Here is a 22334-nt window from a genome sequence, read left to right on the forward strand (position 1 = left end):
TAATCACATCATGGTCTGCCTTTTCCTTCTGCCAAGTTATGCTTCTTACATTCTCCAACCAGTGCCATTCCTAAGAGCACTTCCTAATCTCCAGCCTATAAAGCCACATCTCAAAGTCTATTTCTCAGAGAACCCAACATAAGAAGTTGGGAGCAGAATTGGTCAAGTAATCTGACTCTGAAATGAGATTTTGGAGCTGGATTACCCAATAGCCAGCTGACAGTAAGCACCTATATGTGATAGTAGGTGTAGCACTGACTGTCCCTAGCAGGAAGTCATGATGCCATTGTTAAAAGATACTGATAGAAAATAACACACTAGAGGTGAATGCAATACTTCTCAATTTTTAAGAAATTGGAGGGATGTAATAATTATACGGACAATGAAATAGGATGGCTGTTGCTGGGCCAATCAAAGCATTAGAGAGGTCTATTGAAAGCCCAAGAATGGGCTAACCACCAATAGAACATGAAGGGTTAAAGTCAGAGGGCCTCTTTGGCAATGCAGAAAAAAAAGTCTCATCTCCTACAGCAGATGAACAGAAAACACTGATAATCAGGCCCAGAACATAATTATAAGGATTGCAGATTTCCAAAGAAGGGTACATTCTCAATCCTAGCATATCTGCCATGCCAACTCAGAGATCTGGCTAGAAAGAACTGGGATCCTGAGACTTGAGATAAGAAAAATTGGGTTGATGTACTCAGAAACATGAAGACCTGCCAGAACCCTCTGGCCCATAGAAGTGGCTCACTCCTCCCTGTCAAAGCCAAGTGCTTCCTATGCTCGAAGATCATCCAGAGACCTCTTTGCCTTGCAAAATAACATCCAGCTACAGGATCTACCCCTACCTCTGCTTCTTGCCATCAGAACAGGCAAGAAGAACATCTGTATGTTCAAATTACAAAATAACTGGAGAGGGGAGTTCCAAGCTTCCCACTAAGGGAGGAAATATGGCCAATGCATACCAGCAGGACCACGGGGGAAATGCATGAGACTGGATTTCCTAAGGGAGCTGGATCAAGTGAGGGAAACATAAAGTTAGGTATGGGAGATTTTATTGAAATAGAGGCACATTCTTATGACACAGGATTTAACACCTTGCCAAAGACTGCGGGAGAGGATCTAAACACACTGCTGAGATGGTTCTTGGAAACTTGGAAAAAGTCATGGCCTAGTAAACCAGAAATGCTAGAACTGCTATGTCAAGCATTGCAAGAAGAGACCAAAAGGTCATGCAAGAGGGAATCTGCTAAATAAGGCAGGGAAACTCATCAATTAATTATGTTTCATGGGGGGTCCAAAGGACATTCCATTTACCAAAGTGATGACGTATGTGCTGGTGAGGGGAGCACCAGCATTATTGAGAAGAGACGAAGGCGAGTGCAGTTATCTCAAAGGATAATGAAATTAGAGTGGCAGCCAGAGGAGCCCGGTCTGCAGAGAGCTACGGGATGGTTAATAGAGCAAGGTGACCCTAGGGGCAAGATAGATCATCAGCCAACAGTTATAATACTCGATCTATAAATCAGAAGATATCAAGGATAGATGACCCAGAGGCTGAGGGCAACCCCTCCAATTAAAAGTTAAGATCACTTGCCTAGTTTCTGGAAATGAACCAGTTTTAGACACTAAATCCATTGATTGTGGTCAGGTCTTCCATTGGAAGTTCTCTGCAGTCCTCTAGCAAGTGTCAATGGTGAAGATGCCTGCAGTGCTTCCTCAACGGGATCTATGGGCATTGACTTCAGAAAAGGCGAATGCACAGACATTTGAAAGTTACTTGGGCACAGGGTATGAGTCAACATTGATACCAGAGATTCAAAGCATCAGTATGGCCCTGAGCGTCATAAAAGAACTGAAGCTCAGAGACTGATAAATTTGCATGGAGCACTCACACAGCACTCAGTGGCTGTCCAAAACTCAAACCTATGTCTACCTCATTCTAGGTCTCATCCACTGCCTACCACCCCATGCTGCTTATCCCATACTCTTCTCTAGATTGAAGATTCCAAGGACAGAGACTACATCTTACGTACCTTGGAGGTCCTTTTCCCTTCACCCCTACTTTGCTACCCACGAGGGGTCTTGTGTGTTCAGTAAAGGTTTGTTGAATGAATGCCTGCAAGAAGGAATTACGCTTTGAATACAGGCGTTAGGGAACGACAGGCTTCAGCAAAGCTTCCTAATTGAAATGACATGTAAGCAAAGAGATCAAAGCAGAACAGAATAGAACAAATCTGAACAGGCTAGGGCACAGAAGCAATCAAAGCCAAGATATCTAGCAGCAGCAGCAGAATGGAGAAAAGAAACTACTGAAAAGGAAACCAACCGACAACAAGTTGTGGGGCAGGTTCCTTGGGGAAGTGACAGTTATGCTGAATTCTAAAGGAGAGGTGGCAGTTGGCCAGTAAAGAACAAGCACGTCTCCAGGCTAAGAGGACCTCCTAGGCAAAGGCGAGGACAGGGAGAGGGCAGAAGACTGGAGTTGGATTGAGAAGTGTCCACTGTGGCCAGTGGAGAGGACAGAGACCAGGCCACAGGCCATGGAAGGTTCAGATTTTATCTCAAAGGCACTGGGGCATTATTGAGGGGTTTTAAAGGATCAGAACGAATATGTGTTTTAGCTAGATCATCTGTTGTCCATGTGAGTGAGACATTAGCTTGGGGTAATATTGGAGCATGTGACCCTGGCCTCAAGAGCCAGTTGTTCTATACTCAGACCCTATTCCAGACCTGTATAGGCTCACAGAAAATGAGGGCATGTGCACAGCGATGTTCACAATAACCGCATTGATCATAGTAGCCCCAAACTAGAAACCACCCGAACATTCATCCTCGGTAGAATGGATTGTGGTATGTTCAGACAATGAAATGCTATGCAGCAATGAGAAAGAGAGGACTATTGGTACCCACCGCACATGGATGGATCTCCAAACATACTGTCACAAGAGAAGCTGCCCACAAAAGGGCATGTGATTCCACTTATGTGTAATTCAGAAAGAGACAGACTAATCCATGGAGATTAAGGAGACTACTTGTTGCTTTTGGGTGGATTTGACTGGGAAAGGTTTGGGGCGGGCCTTTGGGGTGCTGGCTGTGGTCATACTGTGACCTCTGTGTGGTGGCATGGCTGTAAAAACGTGCAAAACTTCATCAAGATGTGTGCTGAGGATGCATGCGCTTCAGTACCGTGTTTACTACACTTCGAAACTACTCATCCCTCTGCAATTTCCTCTGTATTTACTCTGGGATACTATGGCATTGTAGAAAACAGAGAACTATATTGGTAACCAAAACCATATAGAATTTTCCTGGGTTTGTTCTTAATCTATGTGTGGCGATGCTCAGATTAAAAGCAAATTTAGCATTTAGTGGAACTGAATCAGAGCGCTAAATATATTTGCCAGCTTTTGCTAGCTCCTCAGAAAAGCTCACTGTAGTGTCTGTGTGTATGTGTGTCTGTGTGTGTGTGTGTGTCTGTGTGTGCAAACTACAGCTACATGTCTGGAACATCTCCCTTCCCAGAGTTGCTGGGAGGGCAGGGCGTTTTTGCCCCTGGGCATGCCGTAGATACCAGCCCAGTGCCTGCGTTCCTAGGTGCTGTGAGGACTGCCCGAGTCCCAGCTGAAAATTGTTCCCCTGGTGGTGGCCCTGCCCTGCCTGGCTCTTCCTGCTGGACTCCCGGAGGGCTTCTCCCAGCTCAGTCTGAGAGAGCACCCAGCTCCCCAGAGGAGGGGCAGCATCTTGCTGTCATGTGAGCCTAATTGTTTCTAGATTGAGTATGTCCCTGGGACAACAGTCCCAGCCGGTGTTCCCTGAATTAACATGCTCACTGAAGGATTGAAGACAGTGATTAGGCCCGACAGCATCCGTTTCGGTGGGACAGTCGCAGCGCCGCAGAGCTGCACAGGACAGCGAGGAGATTTATTTGTGTGGAGTGGAGACATATGGCCAGAATCATCCGCTCCCTTTCCTCTATAATTAAAACATCTGGGAGCACCAAGGGGCCCGGAAATGAGAAGAAAACAGTGAACATCTCTTCTTGCTCAGCTTCGAATAACCCAGCAGAGGGGCGAGGGCGCCGGAGGGTACAGACCACCCGGCATCGGCTGGTTGAGGCATCGCAACAACCCAACGGCCAGTTCACTCGTAAACGTGACTTGGAGGGTCTTGTCTTTGGTATTTTATTTTACTTCTATCTGAAAGCATGTGTGATGGATTTCTTTCTGAAGATGTTTCTGGCATTTTATAAAACAATGGATAAATGACAGACAAAGTGTAGGGCTCCGTGTTGGGGTCTGGTGCGGGCTATGACCTTTTTGTTGTCATGCACTGAATTTTAGCTGGAGCAGTGGAAGCTGTTTTCCACCGATATGGAAGGAGACTTTGGTTTTCCTTGGTTCCTTTTAGCCAAGACATCCTTCATCTAGCATCTACATCTCAAATGGATCCAATTAGTATCAAGACCCTCAGAAAATATATCTCGCTTGGAAGGACTAGTTCCTGAGGGGTCCTTCCCTTTATTTAGGGCAGGGTGTGACAATTAGAGAGAACATTCTTACCAAGACTATTAACAGTATAGACCAGTTCTTTCTCTGGCCATTCATTTGTTTGCTTACCTGCCTCCTCAATCTACCAGCTCACTCATTGCTCTCTCAACCGATTCATTCAAGCAATGAACCTTTCCTGAGCACCACCCAGGCCCCAGCTTCTGTGCTTGGTAAGAACACTCAAAGAGTTCACTTTGTTTTGACATTTATAAACACGCACAACCAATCCAACTAGGTAGCTGGGCATTTCATGTCTTGTGAGCCTACAGAGAACATCAGCCCCTCTTCTCCTCCAAACTGCTCCCTGAATTCAGTGACTTCTGTTACCTGAGTCTACATTCTCTATGTCACATTAGTCTACGTTCTCAGTGTCATCAGCTGGAAAGTAAAGAGGGCTGCATTTATTGAGCACTTACTATATGCTTTGCACTTTACATGTTTGATTTCTTTTAATCTTCACGGCAACTCTTTGAGGTGGGCATTATTCTGTTCATTTTGGAGATCAGGTAGCTGAGATTCTAAGTGAGAAAATGGCCAAGGTGGCATTTGGACCCTCAAGTGCCTAAATTGAAGGCACATGTTTTTCTATTTCACTGAGCTGCCTGCCTCAAGGACTTCACTCTTCCTGATGCAGAATCCTCAGCCCTCTGTGAGCCCTGAGGTAGTTTAGCACACCCCTGCAGCCCTCCCTGTCCCGTCACATAACACGGGTTCTGCCTCAGTTACTTTTCTAAGAATCTAGTTCCCTGTACTCTACCTAGCTCGTGCCAGCCTCTCTCCTTGCTGGGCAGGATTCTTCCCCATCTGTCCAGACTCTTCTAGATTAAGAGTAAATTGAAGCCACAGGTCATGTCCATTTAATCTCTTTATGATCAGTACTGAGCACGGGACCTAACACATAATTTGTATGTCTCCAAAATGGAGCTAATATTAGGATCTGTTTCCTTGGGGCCGTTGTCAGGATTAAACTAGATAGAACGTGCAAAACACTTGGGACAATACCTGGCCTACTGTAGGAGTCCAGAGAATGTTAGCTGGTGCTTTTATTGCAATTAACATGCACAACCACCCTATGGGGAAGAGAGACTAGACTAAAGAGACTGAATGACTTGCCCAGTGATGCTCTGCTAGAAAGGGTCAGAGCTGGGATCTGAATCTAGGCTCTCTGGCTCCAGAGCCTGAGATCTTAATTCAGCCACTACACCTGGTCCTTAATGAAAGACTGTCCTGAGTGGTCCATGTGTCCCCAATCGCTGGGTGCTGGACCCGCGACCGAGAGTTGACTGCTTTGTGAATTCTCCCCTATACAGCCTTTTGTCATCGTGTATTCATTTATTCTGCACATATTGTGGGGTCAGCTTGTTCCAGGTAATGGACCAGACAGACAATGAAAGGATGACAGTCATCAGGACACAGTCCTCGTCTTTATGGGGATTGCAGCCTTGTGCCTGCTTGAAATAAGCCCTATTTGTAAAATGCCCTCTAGACAAGGGGCACTTCCTTCATCTGGTCCCATAAAACCCCATCAGTTTCCTCCAAAAGGACCACTTCTAACACAGCTAAGGTTCCGGCACCCCTTAAGCGGTAACCCACCTGCTCATGACAGAGGCTCCTGTCTTGGGAATCCCGGGGATAGACTGAGAGAGCCCTGCTCACAAGGAGCAAAAAACTGCACCATCAACATTGAGCCTAAATTTGTCCCCAAGATTCAATTAAGACCAATCCAGTTTCTGATTAAAGAATCTGACATCTATCCAGGCATAAATATTTATGCCTGATAGGCTTTCTCCTTAACAGCAAAACAATCTGCAGTGACAACATTAGAAATATGAACACAGTCCTAGTGATGACTCCATTATCAGTACTAATAATAACTTAACAGTTTCAGCATGTGGCACGCTGAGATGTATGCAAATGGGGGGCTCCTCTGTCAGAAGCACTTGGAAATGGACCGGCAGGTCTGTCACATGCCTTGGTTGCAAGCGGCGAGACCTCATTTCAAGTACAACAGTGCCATGTAGTCATTTGCTGGTATAATGCTCTGTGCTCATGTATCATTCTTCACTCAGAGATCACAAATCAGCTTGGCAGACCCTGCTAGTGCTTCCATGAAGCCCAAACATCTGGATGAGAAGTGAAAAATCCAGTCTTTCAGCAAGTCAGCCAGCCAGCCATTTTTCACCATATATTTGTTTAGTGCCTACTGTCTTAGCGGGTGTTTCATCTACACGCTGTCAAACATCCAGATGAAAGACGCATTCCTTTTCATAATTCATCCAGAAATTTGAGTACCAGGAAAACACAATGCTCTTATAACATCTGCAACATCTGTTATTTGTTTAAAGGTTTTGGTTTTCTTGCGGGCACTTTTTCTTAGAATGGGGCTAAGCGTGTGCCAGTAGGTTGGAGATGTCTGCTCTCTCTCCTCATGTTTCTAAACTCCAGGACTTCTAAAGGTGCAGATGACTGAGGATAACACATCCTATTTCTGAAATATGTCACCCAAACTATAAAGATTAAACCTAAATTGAGATAATTGTGGATGAATGGTGTTGTGAGCATGAATAGCTTGCCACAGTACTGGTGGCCCTACTATACTTACCAACAGGATGTGACGACAAATGGTGTGTCAGCCATGGGAACAAGGGAAAGATGCCATTCACATGTCAGAATTATCAAAGAGCTCCTGAAAGATACATCTCAGAGGAAAATGGATTGAAGGATGAACCAAACAGCTACTTCCCACATGTAAAGCAAGAATTTGCCCGAGAAGGACCTGGAAAAGAAAGTGGGAGAACAACATTATCAATAAACGAGGGATGATCGGAAAGGAAGACCACAGAAATTTTGGGAGGTACATCTGAGCCCACCAGTCACCTGGGTGGTCATGCCAGGCACTGTGAACTTATTCTTGGCAAGGAGGCTGCACAGAGAATACTGTCTGTCCCAGTGCTGACTCCTGGTTGTATAGCTGGGCCTTTCAAACAGGGTGGGCACTGTGCAATTAACTTCTGGCTGCTTCCAAATAAAGGAGAGGAACCATCTCATGGAGAGAGGATAAAACTTGTCTAACATGGGCCCTGTTTCCACTTGGCCCTGGCTACTGGACTTTGGAATGGATGGTGTTAAATAGAAGTAAATCTAAACTGTTTTTGTATTTGAAGAACAAGATAGAGACTCACACCACCTCTGCCAAAATCAATCTCAACTCCAATTCTGGTTCTTGGGTTTAGCATAGAGAGAAAATTCTCCAAGCATATGAAAAGATAAAACATACCATCCAAAAGGGGACCTAGGTGAATCATCAGAGCAAATGTCTCCATTTTATAAGAAAATTTCAGACAGGTTAGTATGCCTTCTCAATAATATTCTAGAGAATATTATTTCTAAAAAGTGTGAGTAAGCAGGAAAACTCTGAGACTAGTAAAGATGAATGTAGATGAAAATATAAGATTACTGACTTTGAAATTGCAATTGAATCATTACCGAGACCGTTAGACACTCAGAGCATTGTCCGATAGAAATTTCTGCAATGGTGGCAATGTTCTATATAGAGGGTCAGAAAACTTTTCTGTAAAAGACCGCATAGTAAATAGGTTAGGCTTTGAGGCCAAATACAGTCTCTGTTGCATATTCTTTACTTTTTATTAAACAGATCTTTAAATATATAAAAAAATAAAATAAAATCTTTAGCCCATGGGCTGTACAAAAACAGTCTATGGATATCACTCACCACTTCACACCTACCACGATGGCTATAATTTAAAAAGTAATAGAAGGAAAACAACAAGTGCTGGCGAGAATGTGGAGAAATTGAGAAATGGGGACTCACACACACTGCTGGTGAGAATGCAAAATGGCACAGCCTCTGTAGAAAATAGTTTGGAGACTTCTCAAGAAAGCAATATAGAATTATCTTCACTACCCCGCAATTCCATTCCTAGGTGTAGAAAAAAGGCCATGGGCTGAATTTGCCCCTTGTGTTTGTTTCAGTTTGCCAATGCTATTCTATGTCTTCACTATCCACTGGTAGCCACCAGCCCCATGTCACTGTCAATAACTTGTAAAGTGTGATTGAGCAAATAAATGTTTATTTTACTTTATTTAAATTAAGTTTAAACTTAAATAGCCACAATGTGGCTAGTGACTACTGCATTGGATAGGAAGACTCCAGAAAACTGAATAACTGAAAGAGAAGAAAAGCTCGAGAAGTTTTCTTAAAACTTAGAGAAAAGACACATTTAAAAAAAATCAGTGATGGGATGAAAGAGCACAGGGATCTGGGAGAAATCGCAGAAGATGGAAAGGGAAGACAGAGGAGAGACAAAATGCAAAAAGAAAATAAAAAACTTTTTAGGTCTGAAGACATGGCTTTGTTGGATGGATAGGCTCACCATGCTGGTGTTGAAAAATGATGAAGAGACAGCAAGCTGCGCTGAGACATAGCCTGGTGGAATTATTTTGAGTTTCAAAGTTAAAACAGATTTTGCTATGAGCATCCATGCATGGAAATAAATAGATTATTTAGGAAGAAACAAATGCCAGAATGATCCCAGAGTCTTTTGGGGGGACTCTAAATACTTTAGCTAATGGTTGAAAAGTTTTAAGGGAGAAAATGCTGAGGTGTAAAAATTATTTGGCTAAGATAGTTGCGCCTATTCAAGAGCAAAAGAAAGACATGTTCAGAAATGTAGATGCTCAGAAAGTCAACACTCACTTAAAGGGAAAAATTCTCATGTAAGTTAACCTGCTAGAGAAGATTCAACACACAAAAAAATGGGAAATTATTGTATTAAAGAATTAGAAGAAAACATCTAAAACTATAAAACACAAAGTTTAATATAGATAACTCTTCTTACTATGATTATAATGTAATGTACCTGTAAAATTAAAGAAATAAATAATGTAAAAAATTTTTTTTTGTTAATAATCTAAAAATCTCAGATTATATCAGTCAAACTGGGATATGAAGGAGAAGAAAAGAATGCTAACTTGACCGGGCTGTCCCAAAGGTGTACATTTTTGACGTGGACTTATTTGGGTCATGAGAATCTGTTTGTTTAGTGTAACATTTTAGGATATGCTCCTGATATCTGCTTCCTCCTCACACCAACATTTCACATCAATCATATAGTAGTGTTAGAGACAAACTTATCTGGAGATACCAGCAAAGTTGGCAGCTTTCTGCCTGAATTTGGGGATGTTTATTCTGGAAGGTCTCTATCTTCTCTTCACAAGTTTCTGACTTCTAATGAGAGTCACCACAACTTCATAAACTGAAGTGTTCTGATTTTATGAGATGTCTCAGTAGCGGTTATCTAGCTTTGATCATTTCTCATGCCCTGCACTAATAGATCATTTTAATTCTAAAATTATATGTGTTTCCGCATGTCTTCAGGGGGAAGTTAAAGCACCATAAGCTATTAAATGAGCTTCACTTATTAATGGGTGACATCACTCAATTGATAAAGAAAGCCCCAGGGCCAGGTAAATAGAGAGGAGAGCACAACTTTGTTTAGTCCAAAAAATGAAGGAAAAAAATTTTAGCCATAGTAGATTTGACATAGTATAAGCTGGGCATCTGGTAATAAATGAAATCTGAAATTTCATTTTAATTATCTCATTCTTAGCTTCTCCAACAGAACCAAAAAGGAAGCATTCAGAAATAAAAGGAAAGTCGATATATTAGTTATTAGGATAAATACAAGTGGTTTAAATTCTTTTATTAAATGACAAATCAAATTGAGTTAAAGAATAATCCAACTTGATGAAGTTTACAAGAACTATATCTAAAGGTTCACTGAGAAAAATTAAAGCTAAAATTATCAAAGAATATATTCCAGGCAGATACAAACAAAAAGCAGGAATAGACAATTAATAACAGCTGGAATACAGTTTAAAGCACAACACAGTAAATAGGACAAAGAGTAGTTTGTGCTGATAAAAGTTATTATATGAAGGTATGCTATAATAGTCTTCTCTATACTATTATATTTCTCATATATTATTGTCAAATGGCATAAAGCAAATGCTTTAAAAATAAACTAAGAAATTTTAAATCTAACTACAAGGAAGATGAAATGAAATACTCATTTTTTCATAGGTTCTAAGGATAAAAATCCAAATTTTTATGGAATTTTGTATTACATTTATTAGGATGAATATATGAATATTTAACATTAGCTTCCATAACAGTAAAAAAAGTCCTTTACAAAGTCCAAGGAATATTTACTGAAATTTAACATATTCTGGGCCATAAAGAAATCCTCAATAAATTCTAATGAATAGAAATTAAACAGCTCATATTCTTTTACCAGAGTAAAATAAATTCTAGAGGTTGAAAGAATAGGTTTAAATAAAAAATACTTGGAAATTGCAGCAAAATAGGAAATCTCTTTCCTCAATTAATCAAATGACTAATGAAAAACTATCAATTATTAATATTTAGAAAATAGTAGACAAAGTACATATCAAATTTTATGAGAGATAGTACTAGGCAACACAATCACAGCATTAATATTCAATAATAATAAGACACACAAATGTCCAGCAGGTATATGAAAAATGCTCAATATCATTAGTCAGACAATACAAATCAAAACTACAATGAGATAACATTTCACCCCAGTTAAAATGGCTTTTAGCCAAAAGACAGTGAATAACAAATGCTGGCAAGGATGTGGAGAAAGAAGAACCCTCGTATACTGTTGGTGGGAATGTAAATTAGTGCAACCACTATGGAGAATAGTATGCAGGTTCCTCAAAAAAACTGAAAATAAAACTATCATATGACTAGCAATCCCACTGCTAGGCATATATCCAAAGGAAGGGAAATAAGTGTATCTTAAAGATATCTTCACTCCCATGTTTACTGTAGCACTATTCAACAATAGCCAAGATTTGGAACCAACCTAAGTGTCCATCAGCGGATGAATGGGTAAAGAAATTGTGCTATATATACACAATGGACTGTAACATAGCCATAAAAGAATGAAATCCTGCCATTTGCAATAACATGGATGGAACTGGAGAACACTATGTTAAGTTAAATAAGCCAAGCGCAGAAAGACAAATCTCACATGTTCTCACTCATATGTGGGAATTAAATATTATATTAAAAAATTGATCTCCTGGAGACAGAGAATAGAATGATGGTTATCAGAGGCTGTGAAGGATAGTGGAGAGTGGGGGTTAAAGTGTTAATAGTTACTGGGTGCAAAAATACAGTTAGGTAGAATGAACAATATTTGATAGCATAACAAAGTGACTTTAATCAACAATAAGTTAGGGTATACTTTAAAATAACTATCAGAGTGGAATTAGAATGTTCCTAACATAAAGAAATGATAAATGCCTGAGATGATGGATACCCCATTTATACTGATTGGATTAATTCACATAGTATGCCTGTATCAAAATATCACATGTACCCTATAAAGACACACATGTATTATGTAACCATATAAATAAAAAAATAAAAATATATCAAAAGACCCTTTTGAGTACATTCTGCTCTTGAAGTATGTTTTCCTATTTAAAGAAAACCATAGAGACAAAGGTAGGGTGTCCAATATAACAGAGAGTAATAATGTTCATCATTGTACTGATAATATCCCTATACTAATTTTAAATATATACAATTAAATTTCATCCTGAAAAGTGAAAATATAGTCATTGACTTAAGAAGTTAAAGCTTAGCAAAACAAGCATAAAATAGCATAAAAAAGACATTTTTCTGAATAGATTTAAAAATATTAATTAAAATGTTGATGGGGTAGGGAATATGAATAGCAATATTGACTAAGGAATAATTAAGTGAATGGACACATATCCAGTGGCAAGATTAATAAATGTTTGCAAGGCATTTCTTCCAAATAAGGCTCTTGGTCTAGACCATATTAGGGGTGAGGTCTTTGAAAGCTCATTGCACAGTGTTGCAATCATTTTGTTTCCTAAAATGTGAATTGTTTGGGGCATGGCATTTGAGCTATATATTCTAGATGCCCATTGATAGGCTAAACATATATTAGGTCCTCAAGAAATACTTGTTGAATGAGTGACTCACCCAATGGAGATCTGCTATAATACATATTAATTCAGAAATTTGTTGGACAGCTGTTGTCAATCTCTGCGCCAGTGGTATTGTACTTTTATATATCTTTCTACTTTCTTTTTCATGCCACGTCTTCTGCCTGTTTAGCCTCCTTTTGGAAAGGTAAGGTCTTCTTGTCCTTTACAACTTAGTTCAGGCATCACTACTTTTGGAAAGCCCCCTCTTTAACTCTCTACCTTCTACTATGTGAAGCTAGAGAAAGAATCCTTCTCTACCTTCCCATAGTCTCTTCATCATGGCAGTAACTTTGCACTTACCATATTAACCAGACACTATTTGTATAATTAGTTATCTTCCCAACAAGATCATATATTCTGAGAGGACAATGACTATATCATATCAATCTTCAAATTCCCAGCATCAGAAATGAAATCAGAAATTTGAAGGACTCCAAAGTAAACTCCTAAACTGGTGGGTCCATTCTGTTACAATAGCCACCTCCACTCTATCACGTTTTGCAAGATTCTGTATAACAAAATAATCTGCATTTATTATGAAACAATAATGTGCATCACTTTGTTAATTGAAATATACACAACTGTAAGCATAAGGAATCAGGAATTCCAAAGGATATGATATAGTTCCTGCCTGTGCAGCCTTGTAGTTGGGTGAAAGCACAAATTTTGCAAACTTTTTTGAAATATTGACCCAAGGGAATACAGCTTGATAGATACATTTGCAGGCTCTAGATTTAGAGTTTCTGATTGATCTATGCTTTCCTACTCATTAGCTGTTTGATCATCAAATTACTTACCCTCCAGGCAAGTGTATTCTCCAAAAGAGTCTATCCAAGGAAAACAAATGGTGAGGCACATCCAGGGTGTATTTATGGAGCTCTCTTATGGCGTCAGGCCCAAGTTCATGGTCTGGCTGCATCTGGACAGAGGCTGAAATGTGCTTTCTGTCTGTCCCCATATCCTAAGAGAGACCTCCCAGCCACAGACTGGATCCGTTTACTAAGAAAACTTTTCTGTTCTCGTCTGTCAAAGCCACTTACACACTGAGCTACACATATCCCATTGTTTTGGAGAAGACAAGCCAAAGCAAAAGCTCATTTCCTGGAAGATGCCGTGAACTTCTAGGAAATCTCTTTCCACCTGAAGGAACCTTTGCATCCCAGCCTCTCTGTTTCTCCCCCTGTGCCTCTTTTCTCCTCAGTTCCAGAGATTACCTATCTAACTGACCTTATAACAGTATAAATCAAGTCATTTCTGTGGGCAGCCACTGTATTAGGCAATTCTCATATTATGTTATTTACTCCCTCCAAGTAGGTAGGGGCTATAGGGGTTATAATTTGCATTTTAGATTTGAGGAAACTGGGTTTCATAGTGCTTAGGTGATATGCTAACAATTACACAGGTAGAAACAGAACTGGAGTGCCAACATATAGGGACAAATTATGCTCAGTTTTGCTGATACTTGAGATCCATGAAAAAAATTGGAAAGGGGAGTAACAGGATTGGAGCTTCTATTTAGAAAGGTTATTCTGGTGGAATAAGGAGGCTGGACAGGTGGAGGCAGTCAAGGGCGAGAGACAATGCCCAGTTGAGTACGTTGGTAGTAAGACAATAGATAAGAGATGTCTGAAGGCAGAGGACAGAGACCTCCACACCATCCTTTGGATGAGGATGTTGATTCTTCGGTCATGGCCAGCCAAAGCATTTGAGTAAAGCTGGTCTTAGAGTCACAGAGACTGGAGCACAAATCTTGCCCTCAGCAATGTCCTTGCTGGCAGACCTTAGGCAAGAATTTTTTCTGACCTTATAATAGAAATTTTCTGAATCTCAATTTCATCATCTGTAAAAATAAGGATAATACTAATTTTTGCTTCTCCTTGATGTTGTTTGTAAAGTCTAAGTCAGACAGTTAATAAAAGTCAAGTCTTTACATAATGGATCTTTAGTCAATCCCTGCTATTATAATTACCTTATTATTACTAGTGGAAGAATTGATCTGGATTGATGGCAACTGCAGGGAGGAGGTCAGAACTGATGAGCTGCTTGATGTTTTCTTCTCTGAGACAAGAGTGATGGGACACAGAGAAGAAGAAGAAGAAGGAGAGAGAGAGAGAGAGAGAGAGAGAGAGAGAGAGAGCATGCATGCAGTAGAGAAGGAATAACTTGATGGAGAAGAACAAGTTGGGTGTCCTGGCTGATCACCCTGTCTGGGGTAAGGCAATTAGTAGGTCTTCTAGACTCTCTTTCCTGACCACTGGTTTGGAATCTTCCAGACTCCTGCATCTTGCTTTCCTCCTATCCTTATTTCTGGAGATCTGATGCCCAAGTTTTAAGAAAGTTTCTCTTGCTGTACCCCAAGACTCCTTTTCCTTCTTCTTCCCATCCAGAGTCCTTCCTCAGTTCTCATGAAGTCTTCCAACCCCATCAATTTGGTGTTCTTTGTTCAACATTTCACCGACATTTCAACCCAAAGATGTTTAGGGAGCACCAACCACATTGCAGGTAGGAGGAAGGTGTGCCCTGCACCCCATGAAGCTCATTCTCTCTCCGAAAAGATCCATCACACTCTCCCCACTATGTTCAACACTGCCTGGAGTCTGCTTTGACAACGGCCAGGGCCACTGACTACAGAAATGGGGGGACTTTGGAGTAGGGAAGGGAAATGAAAAGTAGAAACTTCCATTCGTGGACCTAACAAGATCTTATTACTGCACACAACATACCACCAGCCCTGTTAAGAGGCAGAGATAAAGATATGAAAAAAAGTAGTCATGTTCTCTGCTCTCAGGGAACTTACATTCTACTGGGGCAGACAACAATTAGTAAACAGATTAATATAGAAAGTAAATTACCAGTGGTGAAGCGTATGCAATAAAAGGCCGAGGCAAGAGAACAGAAGGGATCAGGGTTGCAATGTGCTCTTCTTACACTGGGTGGTAGCTGTGAGAGCTTGTCTAAGTGCAAATATTAGCTTTTCAGGTCTTCAGACCAAAAAGAAATTGGGAACCATTAGCTTGATGGCCTCTAGCATTTTTAGATATACCTTTTTTTTTTAAAAAAAAATAATTTTAGATTTATGGAAAAGTAGCAAGAGAAAGTACTGAGAGTTTTTGTATATCTTTTCCCCCCATTTCGTCAAATGTTAACATCTTGTATGACTATGGTACTGTTGTCAAAACTACGACTTTAACATCGGTACATTAATAATAATGGAACTCCAGAATTTATTTGTATTTTACTAGCTTTTCTGCTATTGTCTATTTTTGTTGTTGTTCTTCTAGGACCCAATGAAGGATATCACATTGCATTTAGTCTAGATCTTTTTGATTCTTAAGGCCACGAGCTCATTTAGCACATAGATATAAAAACAGACACAGAGGGCAAGGTATTGCTTGCATAAGGCAGTTTGCAAACACATATGCAAAGAGGATCACAGAAATCCTTAGGAAACTGGGTAGCCATCACTGCCCCAGCCACTGACGTCAGTCAAGCTGTTCGCATTTTTCAGCTCGTCTCTCCTGGGCATCCGGGACAGCTCCCGCGCCTCCAAGAAGCCTCTCTCCAAATTAAATTCTTTAAGCAAAACGGGACCTGGAATTGCAGCATTTATAAATTACCTATGAGGGCCTGTAAACATCAGATTTTTTTTTTCCAATTTAATTGCCCTTTTAAATATTTAATTCCAAGACGGGGTAGGGGGAGAGTCGTGGAGGAGGCATGCAGGCTGGCTCCGGGACGGTTTCCCGTCTGTCAAATGGACAGCCCGCCCAGAAAGATTAACCCAGATTCCCCCAAAGAAATCTGTGTCAGATTGATGCTGAGTTGGTCTGGCATCTGAGGAGAATCTTGACATGACAAGATTAACCCTCTCAGTGCCCGGGGGCCCTGGGAGGAAGACTTTCAAAGGCTCACCTGCGCACGGCCCAGTGGCAGGCCGCAGAGCGCAGAGTTCCCTGCGTGAGCGGTGCGACGTGGTGGCAGGTCGGGAATGAGCGATGAGGCAGTGCCATTACTCAGGGGGGATTTCCCACCTGATTGCACTGGATTTGTCACTGACGTTTTATCACACCGCGCGCTTGCTGTGAGTTTGCCGCAGAGGAAGGCTGCTATGACTGGCGACAGACGCAGTAGTCTGCGCCGGTGCCGTCTCACCTGCCACGGGATGAGTGAGATCTAGAGTTCCGGCTCCTCAGCCCATGACGGGACTTTTATTTAATGCTAATGCACCTCCTTCCTCCCTGGACTTTTGAGTCTTGCCTGATTCATGTCTCCGGAAACATGTTCACTCCAAAGTGTGACCTCCTCTCCTGATTCTTGCAGAACCGCTAAAACCTTCCTCTAGCTCTTAGTTGTTTAACTTGTTCCCTCTCTTCTAGTCTGTGTGGATTGACTTACCTTTCTAGGGCTTCTCTTGAAGAGAAATGAAGACGCCAACTGCTTGTCGCCAAACAGAGGCTCAGGAAGAAGGAGATGAAGACATGTGGGGCTGAGAGGTGTATGGAGAAGAGGCAGAGGGGCCTGGGAGGTTTTTTTTTTTTTCTTTTTTTTTTTTTTTTGGCTGTCAAACTAAACCTCTCACATCTCATTTTTGGTTTTGTGCATTGAGACTGGTATTGAAGGTCCAAGTTCTGGCCCCCAGAACTTAGCCAGGAAAAGCAGCTCTAGGATTGAGTTCTGCTGGTGCAGTGACAAAGGCCGTCCTGGTTCGGAACACTCCACTGGGCTTTGTTTGTTTGTTTGGGTCAAATTGATGGTTTGTGCAGAACCGGAATGGCCTCCAACTACTTACACCCGGCGTCCTCAAACTACGGCCCGTGGGCCACATGCGGGTGTTTTTGCCTGTTTGTTTTTTTTTTTTTTACTTCAAAATAAGATATGTGCAGTGTGCATAGGAATTTGTTCATAGTTTTTTTAAAAAAACTATAGTCCGGCCCTCCAACTGTCTGAGGGACAGTGAACTGGCTCCCTGTTTAAAAAGTTTGAGGACCCCTGACTTACACATTTGTTAGTCTACATATATGATAAAATCTCTCTCCCAGTTTCTATTAAGCAAAGAGTAGATGGTGAAGTCAGTTTTGACCTGGACATCAGTCATGAAAATAGCGTGCCTCCAGCACTGAGGTGGGGTGGGTGACAAGCAAATATTCATTCTGGAGCTCCTGCAGGACTGGCTGAGGCTTCTGGTGGCCTGTACTCCAATTTGGCATCTTCCTTTGCCCACTCTTCCTCCCCTTACCTCCCACAGGTGTTGATCCCTATTCCTTAGAAAACACCTTATATCCCAGCTCCATCTCAGCATCTGTTTCTAGAGCATCCAACCTGGACGGTGGGTCAGAGAGCAATTAAAGCAGTGTGCGTACAGAGACATGCGAGATCGTAGTTGTGGTGAAAGGAAAGTTCACTGGATTCTTGTTCTCAGCTGTACATGTGGAGATTGTCTCCCCATCTCACACCTGGATGGTGGCCCAGATGTGGGGTTCAACTCTTTTATTTATATACACCCTTATACAAAGACACACAGAGCCACACACAGGCACCAAAACTCACTCCGACAAGGCCTTGCAGGGGTAGAAGTTATGTCTGAAGATTTGGCAAAAAGGAAGAGTTGTACAATGAGAAAATGTGAATGGTTTAAAACAGAAAATTAGATATCCCACTTCTTTAAAATGTATTCTTGTTGTTTCTTCCAATGGGGGCTCAGCCTCCTGTCACACTGACAGTTGCCCTTTGATTCTGTGGTGTCAACAATGTACATTATTATGTCAAGCAGAATTGGTACGTCTTGCCTCCAGTTTTACTCCTTAGCCCTTTGAAACTCCACCCTTCCTTTTGCTATGCATGTGTATTCATTTGAGAAAACTCATTGAATTGTGCATTTAACATCTGTATATTTTACTGTATATAAATTATATAATAATACTGGCATTTAAAAGAAACTGTCTGCTCAGGCCTATAGGAGTAAGTGTCTATGCTACCTACTGTTAACCATACCTCTCTTCACTTTACAATGATCTTGCAGCGCATCTGAGATTAGTCTTTGTTGGCATCGGATTACACTCTTGGGAAAGAGGGCATTCTCTTCCCTCAGCTGGTTCTGTTGGCTGGTGGGGTAAGATGGGCTGGTTCTTCTAGCAACATCTGCCTACTACACAGCATCTTTTGCTAGACTGTGGGCTCCTTGAGGATCAAAGCTATGTGAACTTGTCTCTAATCGCCTACACGTTGCACCAAGCCTGAACCGAAGAAGGGTCTCAGTGGATACTGAGGGCAAGAATATATCAGTTAATTAACAAGTGAAGGAATGGGTCCTAAAAAGATATGTCAGACCTGGGACCAGGCATAGAGACACAGCCAGGATTCCTACAGTTGTCGCCTGGGTCTTGAGTACCATGAGGATCCAGATGGCGTGGATCAGGGCACAAGACACAGCAGAAGCTCTCAGAGTCTGACCCACACCTTGGTGTTCTGAGGGTGCCCTTCAGTGCCCACTGCTGGCTACAGTCCAAAGACTCTTCTTCATCGCCAGAGCCCTTCTTCACCAAGCTCACGATATCTATGCAGATTAATGACATTCCTAAAACATTCAGACAATGGCTCATTCATTCCTTAATAGACTTTGATGAAGCTTGTGAATTAAAAATAACATCCTAAGCCCCTCTGCTAACTAAATGGATCCGTCTCAGCCAAGGGGATCCCAGAAACACCTTAAAACTGAGCTCCCAGCCATGATGAGATAAAGCACAACCACAAATGTACATGGTCTCTCTTTTCGTAAATATTCATGACTCCTGGTATAACTTGTTGAACATGTATATTTGACCACCCTGCTCAGTATAAAACCCTGTTCCTTTTGTCTCTTTCTTCGCAGCACATGTTCCTGGCTTCTGGCCAGGGGCTTTCCAGCTTGTTGAAATGGCTGCCCAACAGGCTGCTACCCTCTATGAGAAATAAAGCTCCCCCTTTTACCAAAGTGTAAACCTTGTTAATGTTTTTTAGTTAAAAAGCTAAACATTCTAAGAATTTTTGCAACTTTGTGTCTTTGTTCACATCGTGCTCCTTGTGCAAAATGCTGTTTGCCTGCACGTTGCCTGCAAATGATCATTGCAAAGAATACAGGTATTGAATACTGGGTTAAAATTCGGACGCTGCCACTTTGAGATGGGTGACCTTGAAGAAGTCGCTTAACCTTTCTGAATCTCAAATTCCTCAATTGGTAAAAGGGGAGATGGTGGCATGGTTGATAACTATTCCACGTGGTTGCCGTGAGCATGAAATCAGGCAATCAATTTAAACATATCTGAATGCCTGGCACCAGGATCGCATGAGTTCAGGGTTCTGAGGTGATCACCTTCTTAAGTTTTGTGTTCTAGACACTTCTCTTACCTCAACCTAGACTGGGCCCTGCTTTGCACATAATAGTTATTAATAAATATCAACATTCTTTCCTCTCTCTTTTTGCTGTTTCCTCCAGCAGAAATAATTATCACAAATTCTATTGTTATTAGTCTAGACCAGGGTTGAAAACTATGGCCCCAGGGTCAAATCCAGCGCACCATCTGGTCGTATAAATAAAGTTTATTGGCACACAGCCATGTCCATTCATGTGTTCAAACCTATTGCTTTGTGTTGTGTACTTATTATGGTTTCCTGGCTTGTGTGCCTATTTCTGACTATAATGTTTCATTCTGTTCTGGAAAGTTTCAAGCAACCATAATTTTGCTTAAGTTGAACCCACTTTGGGAAACATTTATGCTCCTTTCATATCAGCAAGGGAAGCCTCCTCTCTCTTTTCTATTTTAAATTTGAATGTATGAACCACCCAAGTTTAGTTGCCAGCTTTGTCTTAAAGAGGCTTCCTATAGTCTTTGGACCTTTTCTTGAATCAGGACATTTAAGCAATGATTAGAATGTGATAAAGGGGGAAATAACACAGGATCTGATGCAGTGAGGATGAACAGAGCAGCAGAAACATGAGAGGTCTTCTTGCTGTGGTCCTGCGTCTTACCTGGCATACTTGCCTCAAGGGAATCATTCCCAACTTTCTGTTTCACTATGTGATATGAATTCTATTGCATCTCAAAAGCCTTATTTTGTAATTTACATAGCAAGGAAGAATTTTAATAAGCTAAGCTTTGTGTAAGCTGCAGAGTGGAGCTGGTTCTAGATTGGTTGAGGTTGCCATAGGAACTCATCTTTGTGGTTTGGAGAATCAGAGAATTCTTAGATCATGGTTCTGAGTGCATTTGGCTTGTTTCTTACAAAAATATTGGCCAGCTGCACTTTGGTTAACAGTCACAAAAGCATCACAAAACTGAATCTATATAAATAGGCTGTCCTCTTACGATCTCAGGTGAGGGAAGACCTAAATATTTCCTTTTTTCTTAGCCTTCCTTCATATGTCTTTTATAATTTTTATTTATATTCAATAAGAATTAGATTATGTAATCAAGACTAGGAGAGCTTGATTGTCTGAGAGCCTCTTTCCTTGGGTCTGTGGGTGCAGGCAGAGAGGCACCTCTCATGTTGTAGATAGTAACAACAATTTGTCAGTTGACCATATTTCAAGAAGGCTTTGAACCAACAAGCAAAGACCAGCCAGCCTTGAGTCCAGGGGATTAAAGCAATTGAAAACAACTTTGAATTGAGGGAAAAGTCAGTGAGCTATTCTTATAAGTATTTTAGCGCAGGTTCATTGAGTTTGTTAATGAATCTAGTTGAGAAATCCAGATTTTCTACCTTAGTGTTTCTCAGTGGTCTGTGGAGCAGGGCTAATCTGAGGGAACTTGTTAAATAAGCAGATTCCAGTACTTACTCCCGAACTAGTGAATTGGAATTCTGGGATGAATTTGAGGAAGGGGAATTGGGAAGCAGTAGCATTCCACAGGTGGTCTTTCTATCCACTCATGTTTGAGAACCAGAGTTGAGTAAATCATTCTGTTTTGTTGCTGACAATAAAGTGTCTAAAGACAACACTGTATATGCAAAGTGCTACAGTGTAGGACCATGTAGAACGGTGTGGATGGACAGAAGATGAACCAGTGAGATAACCTGGCAATTCTTTGATTGGTCTTACTACAGTTGGCTCAGTGGACTGGAATTCCAGCTGCTTTGTTGGCATGGAGACAAGACTATACTGGTAGAATGTTGGGAGAAATTGATTTCACATGATTTCTACATACCATCACTGAGGAGACTTGAGTACATTTTGTAAGAGACCTTCAGGAATTGGTACAGGAAGGAAAAATGAGCTCCTGGACACCTCTTTTAACGGGTAGTGCAGTAACTCCTTCCAGCCCTCTTCAGACTTTCAAAGAGCCCTTAAACAAGTCAGGTGCTTTGATAGCAGCTGAGAGCTAGTGTTTATGTATATGGGGCATTTTTTTTTTTTTTTTGCCTCCCAGGAACTTTCAATTTAGCTACATAAAAAAGTAACTGTAACATATAAAACCTAAAACCTATTATAGGTTAGTCAATGCAAAATACCACATGAGTAGAACAGACTATGAATTTAGGGGCTCAGTGGATGGTGTCATTCCTGTCTTCCCAGAGGACAACAGGTTGTATAAAAAAAGAAAAAAGACACAGAGGTAGGGACTAAGAGATATTTTTTGGATGGTATATTAATAACATAGTATATATATGTTATAATTCATATGTATATATGTAAAATATATATGGAGAAATGCGCGCGAGAGATATTTTAGGCAATTG

At 41.2% G+C, this 22334-nt stretch overlaps 1 long non-coding RNA gene across 1 annotated transcript; it reads left to right on the forward strand.

Moving 5' to 3' along the window:
- Positions 1–18314: 18314 nt before the first annotated feature.
- Positions 18315–19583, forward strand: LOC142861160 (uncharacterized). The gene is made up of 2 exons (XR_012912538.1): positions 18315–18398; positions 18643–19583. It is a non-coding gene; the product is annotated as an uncharacterized LOC142861160 (long non-coding RNA).
- The last annotated feature ends 2751 nt before the right edge of the window (positions 19584–22334 follow it).

Source organism: Microcebus murinus, chromosome 16 (assembly GCF_040939455.1).
Source record: "Microcebus murinus isolate Inina chromosome 16, M.murinus_Inina_mat1.0, whole genome shotgun sequence".
Classification (NCBI taxonomy): Eukaryota; Metazoa; Chordata; class Mammalia; order Primates; family Cheirogaleidae; genus Microcebus; species Microcebus murinus.